Consider the following 13893-nt stretch of genomic DNA (forward strand, 5'->3'; position numbering starts at 1 on the left):
TATAGTATACCAAACAACATTTCACTAAACCTGTACCTGTAAATGTTGTAATAGTAACAACCACCCATTGATATAAAATTAAAATCACAATATTGGTTTGCGTTAACTACCCTCTTGACATATCAACTAATGTATTCTATTATAATTAGTATATTGCAAAAATAAGAGTAGTTTCAGTAATTTATGCTTTACCACTCTATGCTAAAAGCTCATTCAATATGCTTAGAAAAATGTCACAGTGAAGAAATTTACATTTTGCTTTTAAATTAGTAAAAAAAAAAATAATAATTTAAATTCTCATTAAAGAGCCAGAGAGAGAATACAGCAGGTAGGGCACTTTTTTGCATTCAGTTCATCTGAGTTCAATCCCCATCACACGAGCTCTGCCAAGAATCTGCACTACAGTCAGGAGTAAGCCCTGAGCATCACTAAGTGTGGCTCAAAAAAACCCAAAACAAACAACAAAAAGGGAAAAAAAACCCTTACCATCTAGATTTTGATCTGAATTTGAAACATGCTCAAATAGACAACACTGGAAAAATAGCAAATAGTAAAACATAGACAAAAATATACACACTACATATCTATAAACATTAATACCATAAACTGATATTCAGAATCAGAAATTTTAAGAAGCTAATGTTACAAGATTTAGAAACATTAAAGAACTAATCAATGAGGAAGAACAATTAATAGAACGCTCTAGAAATGGGACCTGACAATAGAACAGCAGAAAGGGTACTTGCTTTGCACACAGCCAATCCACATTTAATCCCTAGCACCCCAGATGTTCCACCAAGTCCAACCAGGAGTGATCCCTAAGTGCAGAACAAGGATTAAGTCCTGAGCATCACTATGCGTGGTCCAGAAGTGGGGGAGGGGAGAGGAGGGAGGTCTAGAGAGATGATCACTAAAGATTTAGCAAAGGCTCTGGAGGAGAAAGGTATGAAAAAAAAAAAATCTCAAAATCAGAAAGTCCCGACAGCTCTTGCTCCCATACTCTGGCTGGACTCCATCATCTCAGAGCAAGCTACACCTAGAAATTAACATGCCGAAAAATCAGGCATGTGGGTCTCTATAACTGAAATCTCCAAGCTTTCTGGGAGTCAGGATGGGCTATCACCTCCACACTCCCCTATGCTTCCAGAACCCTGGGCAGTCACGTCAATACCCCAAAGCCGCCAACTGTACTACAGCTGCACTGCCCAATCAAAAATTCTCAATTTCCTGGAGCGTGCAGAGCATACAGCCGTAACATTTCCAAACTCTCCAACACTGATAATCCAGCAGTAGCATATGCAGATTGGATTTGATGTAACATAGAAGGCAACCAATCTCGACTAACAAAACATTAACACAGAACTATTAACATTTCAGTAATCCCTCAAATAAGGACTTACAGTGAGATACATGGTGAGACACAATTTACACTACTTTTTTTCCTAAGGAAATATCTTTTAATCATTCCATTAGAATTTACTGATAACAAACAAGTAAAATAAATTATTGTGGGCCTGCTATTGGGTGGTTAAGAGGCGGTTGGGAAAATTGGGGACAATAATAGAAGGAAAGTGATGGTGGTGGAATACTGAATGCTTGTTAAAAATCATCACGAACAACTTTGTATATCAGTGTTTTATATAAAGTGTAGCACTGTAGTTCTGCTGTTCATCGATTTGCTCCAGCAGGCACCAGTAACATCTCCATTGTGAGACTTGTTGTTATTGTTTCTGGCATATCGAATATGCCATGGGTAGTTTGCCTGGCTCTGCAGTGCGGGCGGGATACTTTCTGTAGCTTGGGCTTTCAAGATTTACATATGTAGATCTTACCTATTTTTACAGGGCTGGAGTGATAGCACAGTGGGTAGGGCGTTTGCCTTGCACATAGCTGACCTGGGTTCGATTTCTCCCCCTCTCAGAGAGCCCGGCAAGCTATCAAGAGTATCTCGCCTGCACGGCAGAGCCTGACAAGCTACCCGTGGCATATTCAATATGCCAAAAACACTAACAAGTCTCACAATGGAGACATTACTGGTGACCACTTGAGCAAATCAATGAGCAACAGAATAACAGTGACCTATTTTTATATTAGCAAAGATTTTTAAAGTTTTATCTATTTATTTATAGTTTTATTTATTTAAGACACGATGATTACCATAATGAGATTTAAGTATAACATAATACGATATACTTTAGATTCCAGAGTTGAAAACTTATGTAAATGAGAATAGGTGTTTTATTATATGGTATTAAATGGTTTTAACTGCCTTATTTACATAGGTTAAAATCATATGGCAATCACAAACTGGCTCTTCCTGATTTATTTTCTGATCAAGCAATATAAAGTAAATTTGTTATGTACCTAACGGGGCATGCTGGGGTTGGGAGGGAAACTGCAGATACTGGTAGAGAGAAGGTCACACTGGTGGTGTTGGAACACTAAATGCCCAAAACAACTTTGTAAATCATAGTGTTTTACTAAAAGCAAACGTAAAAAAAAATATATATATGAAACATAATTTTCAGGAAAATCCGTTTTTATTAAGACTATATTCCTTGAGCCCATGACCATCTCATTCTATATCCTATGACCAACACTTATTATAAGCTTCCAACACATCCTAAGCTTCAGTGTTTTAGCAATAACAGGCATTCAGTAAGATGCTCGCTAAATAAATTAAGTGTCCTAGGTCAAAATACCTTGAACTTCCTAAATATATAAAAAGTTCTTTGGGGGGGACAATGTACCAGGGATCAAGTTCAGGACCTTAATAAGTGAATCACACACTACCACTGTTACAATCAAGTATCCTTAAATGCTTTTACTACTACTACTGAAAAAGTTGTCTATAACTGATCATAGAAATAAACTATGGTAGGCCACTGAGATCAATTAAGAATAAGACATTAATCTTGCCTGTAGCAGACATTTTGATTTTCATTCTTTTGAAATTATTACTTCAATTGGTGTGTAAAAATCAACTTCACTCAGAGATTGAGGGATAAAGGCAACACAGGCCTGAATTCTGCAACATCCTCTGATAAGAGTTTATTAATTAAGAGTGCCCAAAACTTAAGGCAGAAACTGAAGTGTTGGGTGAAAGCATCTGAAAAGCACCTTTCTTACTTTTGAAGATGTTACCTTTCCAAAAATGACTCTCAATCTCTACAAGATACTCTATCTTAAACTGCGAAGAAACAGCTGATATGTAAGCCACTATCTACGTCCTGTATTAATCCACAGAAAGCTTTTTCAAATCCAATTTTTAGTTAGCCATAATTAAAAGTTCTTTTGAAACCTAAGATATAAGTACTTAAGAGCCAATCAAACGACTTTCAAGAAGTGATGGACACTAAAAAGGAAAAAGCAAACTTTCCCTGTAACATACATATTTTGATATAGAACAGCTCGATACAGACGTAATTCTGATCACAGCTGTTTGAATAACAGTACTCTAAAAAGGCATTTACTTAACAAAGACTGTGAGTTTCTAGAAGTCAGAAGTAATTAAAAACTTGTAACAATTCTAAAAGTATCTACCGATCTCCTGTTTTTGAATATTATATCCAATGACACAAAGTACAAACATAGGTATCTTTTCTATAGATTTTGGGAAGTGAGCCTTCTAAGCAGTGCTGAGGGAGCACTAGGAGCCACACTTGACAATACTTGACCAGCCATGCCAAATGGATGTGAGCACCCAAGGATGAAAAACTGTTTAGGATCTGTGTACTAGGTCACACCAGGTATGCTTAAAGGGCTGTGTAAGGTTAGAGACTGAACCAGGGGCCCTATGCATGGAAGGCATACACATTAACCTCTCTTCTGTCTCTACCCTCTGTTCAATTTCTTCAGTTAATATTACTATTTTGGCATTCTTCCTCATACCCATAAAATAGACTTCAAGCCTTATGGCAAATGCAGCACAATTTTTTTTAACATAACACTTGATGGCAATGTTTAGGTAAGGAAGCAATACAATAAAATAAAACAATCTAGAAGATAATATGCGAAGAATATAGGATTTGGTGGTTGGCAATATAAATAAAAGGCTGGGAGCTCTGCTCGGGGTTGGGAGGGAAGCTGGAGCCCATCCCATCTGAGGCGGCCCCGGGGAAGACAGGCGCATGCGGGCAAGAGACTCTCTGCATTGCTCTCTTCCGGCAGGGGGCAGTCCCTGGGTGTGACCGCATAGCTACTGGGAAATGAGAAATCTGGGCAGATTTCGAGCAGGATCCGAGCAGGCTTGGAGGTCTCGTTGGAAGGATGAGTAGAGAGAGGCGTCTAAAATCTCAGGGCTTGGACGAATGGAGACGTTACTGAGACCACTCAAGAAATTCGACGATCAACAGGATGATGATCAGTTTAAATAGTCTACCGTCTAAAACTATGGGTCATGACCCCATATGGGATAGTGTAACTTTTATCACTGAATAGATGTATTGGGAAAAAAAAATTGGAATTTTATCAATATAGATAAAATTAGTTTGTGACCTTAAAGCATATTTCCAAACATTATAAAATTAATTCAGGTGATGAAAAGCAGCTGCTGTAATAGAATTAAAACAACAGTACTTATAATTTTTCATTTGTGAATGAAAATTAATATATTTACATGTATAAGAGATCTGGTTTTAAAAATTTAATGGTTATAAACAAATGTTTTATGGAGGTTTTATGGTTTTTGGTCCACAACCAGATGTGCTCCCCATATTACGGAGGTTCTGCTCCCTAATAAGGAATTCATTTTGAGTTCACACAACAAAAGAAAGTCCATCAAATCTAGTCTTCTGATTGGCACTAAAACCCAGTTTAAGAGAAAGAGAATTTTCAAGTTAGGATTCCTTCCACATGTTATAAAATCTAAGAAAAGGTTCCCATCTTAGAATAAAAAAAAGAAAGGAAACAGATCAACTGGGGAGGGGGTGTTAAAAACACAAAGACCAAGTGTACAAATTTGGCATTAAAAAATCATACGAGTATTTAATTTTAAAATGAGTCAGGAAACACAGAAATGGGACAAAGAACTGTTCTGACTAGCCATCAGAATATTAACAGATTTCAGTTCTGATGCACACTATCAAAAAATTACTGAGTACAGGGCCAGAGCAACAGCACAGCGGGTAGGGTGTTTGTCATGTATGTGGCAGACCTGGGTTCAATTCCCAGCATCCCATATGGTCCCCGGACCACCACCAGAGTAATTCCTAAGTGCAGGAGCCGGGAGTAACTACACTCTAAAGTTTGTTAATTTCATCAAAGCTTTCAAAACCCTGGACTTAAGATATTATCTTTTGAATGTCATCTATCTATATATTCCTCTTATATATTTCTTATATATATTCATATTCTTATATATATTCAGTGGTTATGCTTCATGTGCTTTTTTCTCATTATATGTATATCTGTCCCCTAGCTAGACTCGATGACAGCCACTTCATAATCTGCATTTGACGTCCAACAAAATTTTTCTTCCTTGCCTAACTGCTTTTGAGATTAAAATGAGTTAATTTTAATTTTAAAAAAACCAGTTCTTTTGGCTTAGTAGCCTGCATCAATGCAAGATTATTTCACAAAGCCCCTCCTTGCAATTACAACAGTCTCCTATCATATCTTGTTTGTGCTTCACCCATAATCTTAAGACACCCTATAGAACTGACTTTTCAATTGCTTTTTACTTAAAAACATGAAACAGAAGCTGACAAGGCAGAACCTTGCATGTGGTCAACCTGGGTTTGATCCCCAGCATCCCTTATGGTCCCTGAGCATTATCAGGAGTAATTTCTTAGTGCAGAGACAGGAGTAACCCCTTAAAAATGCTGGGTATGGCCTCAAAACAAAAAACAAACACAAAAAATGAACACATTAAGAACTGACTACCTAAACTCTATGGTGATGTCTCAGCTTATATTCCTCCTTTCATGTTTGAATAAAAAAAATTACTATAAAAATACTATAAAAATGTGTATAGGGGCTAGAGAAATAGTCACCACTGGATGTGACCCAAACTCCAACCTCACCCTCCCCCCCAAAAAAAACAGGTAGCCATGCAGAGATCCAAAGCATTATATAAACACACAAAGTACATATATAAACACACAAAGTCCTAAAATACAAATCTAAGGATATAATATGAAGTTGCACTAGTCTTTGTTAATCTTTTTAAGACCACAGGGACAGAAGCCAGATTTTTAAAAGGTCCAAATGCTTCTAGAATATAATCTCTCTTGTTTTCAATAATTCATATCATTGCATAAATCTATTAAGAAACCGAGTATATAAAACTGCAAGACAATCTCAGAACAACTCTAGAAGATAGCTAACACATGGCTAGGTATATAGGTCAACGGTAAAGTGTATGACTGCCATGAATGAAGCCCTGGTTTCAATATCCACCACCACTGAAATAATATATATATATATATATAATTTTTTGCCAGAGCTAAACTACAGTGGGTAAGGCATTTGCTTTGCATGCAGCTGACCTGGGTTGGATTCCAGCATGCTGTCTGGTCCCCCCAACACCCCAAGCAATGCCAGAAGTAAATCCTGAATGCAAAGTCAGGATTACTTCTGACCATTATCAGGTGTGGCTCAAAAACCAATATGTGTGTGTGTGTGTGTGTGTGTGTACACATACAAATATTACACATTTTAAAGAGTTAAATCAACTGAAACACAAGTCAAGGCCAACTCACTGCTTTAATACATGTGAGGAAAGAATGGCAATGAGGCATATGCCAGTAATAGATATACAAAACATTTTCAAATATGAAAGGAAGAAAAAATCTAGGTATGATAGTTCCCATTTGTCTAGAATAGTAATAATAATCATAAAAATTAAAATCACTCAACAAATTTAAAATGTCAACTATTATATTCAATACCATTATTTTATGTACCTCTGTGGAAGAAAATTTGCTACTTAAATTTACACAAGCCTTCAACTGTTAGACATCCAGATTTAAGATATAAAAAGCCCAACTATACTAAGTACTGCAAAGAATGTGACAAAACTGAAACTCAAACTGCCAATAAAGAAAATGTCCTAGAGCTGAATAATTGGTCAGAAATGTTTAAAAAGACATATAAAAATTTCCATTCCCAAATTAGTGAATATACTTTTCTCAAGTAGTTGTGGAACATTCTCAAGAATACAGCATGTTGGGACACAAAACAGAAATATATACATATGGAAATCATAATCAAGCAGTGTAATCAGAAAAAAAGAAAGAAAAAAAGCTCAAACATATGGACACTAAATAACAGGCTTCTACACAATTCTTATTTTGTTATGGGGCCACACCTGGTGATGTTCAGAGGTTATCCTGGCTTTGTCCTCAAGAATTACTCCTGGCAGTGGTGGGGGACTAGATGGGATGATAGGGATTGAACATAGATCAGCTGCACGAAAGGCAAGAGCCCTATCTGCTGCATTATCTCTCCAGTCCTTCCACATAATTCTTGAGTAAATAAAGGAATCAAATAATAAAATATTAGACCAATGAAGAGGAAAAGTTATCAGATCCTATGAGATTCAGTAAAAGCATTAAGAGGGAAATTCATTACAAGATGGCCCAAAATCAATGAAGAAGTCAAACAATCTAACCTTACTCTAAAGCATTAGAAAAAGGCTAACAAATGACACCAAAAGTCAGTAGAAATCAGAGTGGACGGTTGGAGAAAGTACAGTGGGAAGCACTTGGCATTGAAAAACAGCAAACCCAGGTCTGATCCTCAGCACTACATATGGTCCCCAAGCCCTACCAAGGGTGAACCCTAGCATCCCATATAGTCCCCTGAGCACCCCTAGCAGTGATTATCCTAAATGCAGAACCAAAACTAACCCCTGAGAATCACTGGATATGATCCAAATCTAAAAAAAAGTACAAAAATCTACTAAATTTCTATTTATAACAAAGTAGAAACTAAAATAATTACACATTTGCTTAAAATTTTAATCAAAAGAGGCAAAATACCAAGGAGTAGTTAAGGCATATCCGAAGAGATGAAAAATGGACATATTAAAAGTCTAGACAGATATAAGAAAGAGAACAAGAGCCAGAGAAATTAAAAGGTAGCTCAAGTTATGCAACATGTTCATATTATCTAAAGTAACTTGCAAACTCAGTTCACTATCGAAACACACACACTTTTCAAAAAAAACAGAATACATGATTCCAAACTTTATATAAAATGAAAATACAAAAAAACATAAATTAGGGGCTGGAGTGATACCATAGCAGGTAGGGCGTATGCCTTGCACACGGCCAACCCGGGTTCGAATCGCAGCATCCCATATGGTCCCCTGAGCACTGCCAGGAGTAATTCCTGAGTGCAGAGCCAGGAGTAACCCCTGTGCATTGCCGGATATGACCCCCCAAAAAGAAAAAAAAAATCCCCATAAATTATCAAAGCAAATATCTAAGAAAAGAGACATCACCCTACTTTCAAACTATAAAGACTTATCAAAATAGTAAGGTTTTGAAAGAAAAATAGACACAGATCAAAGGAACAGAACAGAGTCCTAAAGTCCACATACATATGATTATTTTTTTTTTTTTTTTTTGCTTTTTGGGTCACACCTGGCAATGTTCAGGGGTTACTCCTGGCTCTGCACTCAGGAATTATTCCTGGCGGTGCTCAGGGAACCATATGGGATGCTGGGAATCAAACCCTGGTCAGCTGCATGCAAGGCAAATGCCCTACCCGCTGTGCTATCACTCCAGCCCCTGATTATATAATTTTTGATGAAAGAGCCAAGAGCATATAATGGAGAAAGTAACATTTTTTTCAACAAGTTGTGAAACCTGAACTTCCACGTGCACACACACACAAAAACAAACCCCATTATTTAAAACCATACAAAAATAAAACTAGATTTAAAAATCATACACAAAACTAATGTAAAACAAAATAAAGAGTAAGATCTGAGAACACATAGACGACATACTCCTCACTTTGACCTCCGTGATAAATTTGAAGTGAACTCCAATGGCAAGAAAAATAAAACCAAAAATAGGAGACTGCATCCAATTCAAAAGCTTTTAGTGGGAAAGCTTAAACAAAACCAGAAGTCATATCAAATGCCTCACTAGGGGTCAATACCAAAAACGTACATATTAAAAAACCACTGAACAGAAACAACCCAATCAACAGAAACAACCCAATCAAAAAGCAGGTAGAAGGGGGCTGGAGAGATGATAGAACAGTGCACAGGATGCTTGCTGTGCATACAGTTCTCGACCCAGGTTGGATCTCTAGCATCCCATATAGTCTCTCAAGCACTTCTAGGCATAATTCCCGAATACAGAACCAGGAACAACCCCTGAGCCATCACTGGATGTGACCGGAAATGAGAAAAAGTAAAAGAAGAAAGCAGGTAGATCTGGTAGATCTTCAAAGAAGATACACAGATTATACCTCACAGAAACATGAAAAGTGTTCAACATCACTTACTAGAAAAATGCAAAAAACCACAAATGAAGTTTCATCTTACACTAGTGATTCCCAAAGAGAATGATATACTACTGTCCCTTGCTGGATGCTGAAGGGAATACTATAGTAGCCTCAGGTACAACTGAGGGATGCTTCCGGTTGTTAATTTAAAGGTAGATTTCCAAGGGTCAGAGAGATACAGTACAGCAGGTAGGGCACTTGTCTTGCATGTGGCATACCTAGGCTTGCTCCCCACTATCCCATATGGTTCCCTGATCCCACCAGGAGTGATCTCAGAGCAAAGCCAGGAGTAAACCCTGAGCACCACCAAGTGCGGCCCCAAACAAAAACAACAAAAAAAAGGTATTCAGAGGGAAGCTGAATATTTTCCCCCCCTCAATTGGGGGGGGGGGGATGAGGAGGTGTGTGGAGATTATGAACCAAATAAATTTAGGAACCTTTGAGCTACACTGTTAAGAATGGCATATATCCAAGACAGGAAATGTGTTGGTGAGAATGTGGAGAAAAAGGAACTCTGCTAAGCTACTGATGGGAATGTATCCTTAAAAACAAACAAACATACATTTGGTGTAGCAATACTGATTCCAGGCATTTACCTGAAGGAAATGAAAACACTACTATGAAAGTTTGTCCCCTATGTTCATGGCAACATTATGTACAACAGTCAAAATTTGAATCAATATAAATTCCCATGAATAAATATCTAGATACATTACTCAATGCAATACTACTCAGCTACTTAAAAAAAAAAAAGAAATCATGTCTTTTGCAACAAAAATGAAACTTGATGTGCTGGTAAGTTATTCATTAAGAAAAAGATTGTGTTCCTCAAATGCTGAATATAAATAACCAAACTGGCAAAATAACAAAAATAATTCTCAGACTGAGAAATATGGAGGTGACCAGAGGTATAAAAAGCTGCATTCAGAAACTTCAGTATTTTAACCCAATAATAAAATCTGTCAAAAAAAAGAAATCAAGAAACATTGTAATAGACCTTAACTTACAAATCTGCCCTTCTTTCTCATCAGAACTCAAAGCTATAACTTAAAGACCTACAGTAAAAATAAATATTGCCACTAACATTACTTATGCCTTTTGTTGAATTAAGTGATTTCACTTTCCTTATCTATCAGAATAAGTTATACAAAGTACATAAACTTTTATTGACTACTGGAATAAAAAAACAGTAAAATAAAAAAACCTGTAAGTCTTATCCAGTCTTGATACAATCTGCTAGATGGAAAACTACATAACAACAAAAATCTGGAAGACTATATAGTAATACTGAAAAATATGACTAAAATATAGAAAGTGTATGTATATATTTACGACTACAATTAAAAAATGAAATTGGGAGATGTAAAGAACATTACTGAACAAGTGAGTTATGTCTTAAATAATAAATATTGAATCATAAAAGTTCCTGATTGGGGGGTATGGTGCCGCCAACAGGTCAACCTGTACCTGCAGGGCGAGTGCATCAGCAGCCTTATAGTGCCTTGCATTCAGGCTTCCTGATACCCCCAAATTGGCGCTATGCCTTTGGCTAGACCCCAACAACTTGGGACCAAGTTTACCAAGAAATTAAATGGCCAAAAGCTAGGTATGTGGGAGCCACGCCCATAAACCACCTCTGGATCAGCTATACAAGCTCACTTACTGGCCTTATTTCAGATACCCATAGATAAGATCCGCGCATGGTGGAACAGATTGAGGTAAATCAGAGAGGGGCAGGTGGGCCTGTGCCTGCCCAAGCAGAGCCCTCAGCAGCTGCTTGCTTCCATAATCCAAAATTGCCACCATACCCCCAGCCTGACTCCACCATCTCAGAACAGACCTCACCAAGATATAATCTGCTGGAAATTCAGGTACGTAGGTTTTGTGACTGAAATCTACAGGCTTTCACGGAGTTGGGGTGGGGTACCTTCCCCCACTTCCCAATAGACATGGAAGCACTGGCAGTCATCTCCAGGAACCAACTCCAGCACCACCCTGTAAACTCTATTACTGGCCTTGTTTCAGAGACCCATAAATAAATCTCGAAAGAGATCAAAAGCCAGAGACACAGCAGCGAATTCCAGAAGACAACATGAAGCCAGAGATCTCTCTGGGCCCCATACAGAGCCAATTTCACCGGGGCACCCCAGATGGAGCAGGTGCTGTCTCCCAGACTAGTCCAGATGAAATCCCGGTGAACAAGAGGTTCCACAAGCAAGGCCCAGGTATGCGGGTTCTAGGACAAAATTTTTATGCCACATGACAGCAGAGGGCTTGGCTGTCCCTCCCCAGCTCCCTGCCCACTTGTCAGCCTGGCTGTTACACCCACAATGTGCCTCTAGGCGCCACCTTAGTGCATCAAGAGCCCTGGTCCAGAGACACCCAACTGAATCCCCAAATGGATTAATGCCCTACAGAAATGTCTCTGAAACCCAACCATTTACAATCTGGGATTTCAGAAGCATGCGGCCGGGGCACCCTAGATATTCAAAATGAACAATGGACAATAAATGATCTAGCATCTGCCCCTGGCAAGCAGGCTTGAATGGTGTGGGAAAATTCGAGCAAAACATAATGCCCCAAAGTAGAGATAAAATATTTGGGAAATTGCCTGCCATGGAGGCACGGTGAAGTCTGGGATGGGGGGAGGGGAAGATATACTGGGGACACTGGTGGTGGAAAGTGTACACTACTGAAGGGATGGGTGTTTGATCATTGTACGGCTGAATCTCAAACATGAAAGTTTAAGTATCTCACGGTGATTCAATTAAAAAAAAAGTAATGTGAAGTTCATGCCCAGTTTAATCAGCTTAAATCAACAGCTGAATAAATAGCAGTACTCCTACATTTTAAAAAAAAAGTTCCTGATTAGGGTAACTGTACTGTTGCAGTCTTGACAGCATATTCTAGTTATCAGTAAATCACTCTCATCACTATCATCCTGTTGTTCATCGATCTGCTCAAGCAGGCGCCAGTAATGTCCATCTCTTTCTCAGAAGATCAACCTGAAGCCGCAAGTGTCCCAGGTGCTGCCCAGAGATGCAGGCAGGTGCATGTTTGTCAGAGTACAGATCGTTACAACATGCCAGTTGACCAAAAGCTTACATTCGGTAGATTGGAAACACCTGTATAGGCGATCAGAGGCTGCCCCCAAAGCCTCCGTCCTTCTCAGAGAGCCTGGCAAGCTACCCATGGCATACATGGTATGCCAAAAACAGTAACAACGACAGTCGTCATTCCCCTGATCCCAAAAGAGCCCCCAGTATGCCATCAGCTACGCTAGCAGGCAACAGGAACGAATGGAGTTATCAGTAAATACACAATAAAATGTGTAATAGTAGGATCTAATATCTCCAACTTAATCTCAAAGGATAAAAAATAAACTAACCCCGTGGGGTTGAAGAGATAGTATAATGGAGCAGGTAGGGTATTTGTCTTCCACACAGCTGGCCTGGGTTAAATCCCTGGCACACATATGGTGCCCCAAGTTCTGCCAAGAATGATCATGAGCACAAAGCCATGACTAAACACTGACTGTGGCCCCAAAACAAAAAAGATACAAACACCCCAATACATACATACACGCACATATATTCTTCAAGCAAATGGAGCAAAAAGCAATCAGTTGGCCACATGGTAAAAGTGTATAAAGAGCTTCTTCTACAACCTGCCATTATTTTAAATTAAGATAATGTATAAAGTGGGCTGGACCAATAGTACAAACAGGTCATTTGCCTTGCACACAGGCAACCTGAGTTCGATCCCTAGCACCCCATATTGTTTTCCAAACCTTCATCTACCCCAGAGTTATCTGAGCACACAGCCAGGAGTAAGTCATGAGAAATGCTGGGTGTGTGCCCAGCACCCCCATATATATAAAAAGTTACCAAAACCTATAATCAAAAGTGGAAAATAACACAAAAATAAAAGCAATGAAATACAAAGTGTGTGGCAGCATTATTTTTGGGCACTCGGTGATATGCATGTGTACTAACCTGCTGAACTACCTCTCCAATTTCTATTTTTCTTAATAAACATTAAATAGCTTTAATAATTTAAGCAAATTAAAAGAAATATTGAGGTCTCTTGACAATGATAAAATGTGCAGTTAAGACCCGTAGTGGGGTAAGTGAAAAGCTGTGTAATAAGAGTTTGTGCTTTTAGTATAGATGAGTATTATTTCAAAAATCCAAAAACACCACTGTGAAAACAATGTAATAAAAATTACATATACAGGTATATTGGAGAGATAGCATAGAGGGTAGGATGCTTGCCTTGCTCATGGGCGACCCAGATTTGATTCCCAGCATCCCATATGGTCACCTGAGCACCCCAAGAACTGATACCAGAGTGCAAAGCCAGGAGTAACCCCTGAGCATTGCTTGGTGTGATGCAAAGCCAAAAAAAAAAGAAAAAAAAGGAGAAGAAGAA

General features: G+C 38.4%; 1 protein-coding gene across 3 annotated transcripts in view; it reads right to left on the minus strand.

Moving 5' to 3' along the window:
• Positions 1–13893, minus strand: part of ARHGAP5 (Rho GTPase activating protein 5) — a 92762-nt gene that overhangs the window by 52945 nt on the left and 25924 nt on the right. The gene's annotated exons all lie outside the window — the stretch shown is intronic.

The sequence above is a fragment of the Sorex araneus genome, chromosome 3, assembly GCF_027595985.1.
Source record: "Sorex araneus isolate mSorAra2 chromosome 3, mSorAra2.pri, whole genome shotgun sequence".
In the NCBI taxonomy this organism is placed as follows: Eukaryota; Metazoa; Chordata; class Mammalia; order Eulipotyphla; family Soricidae; genus Sorex; species Sorex araneus.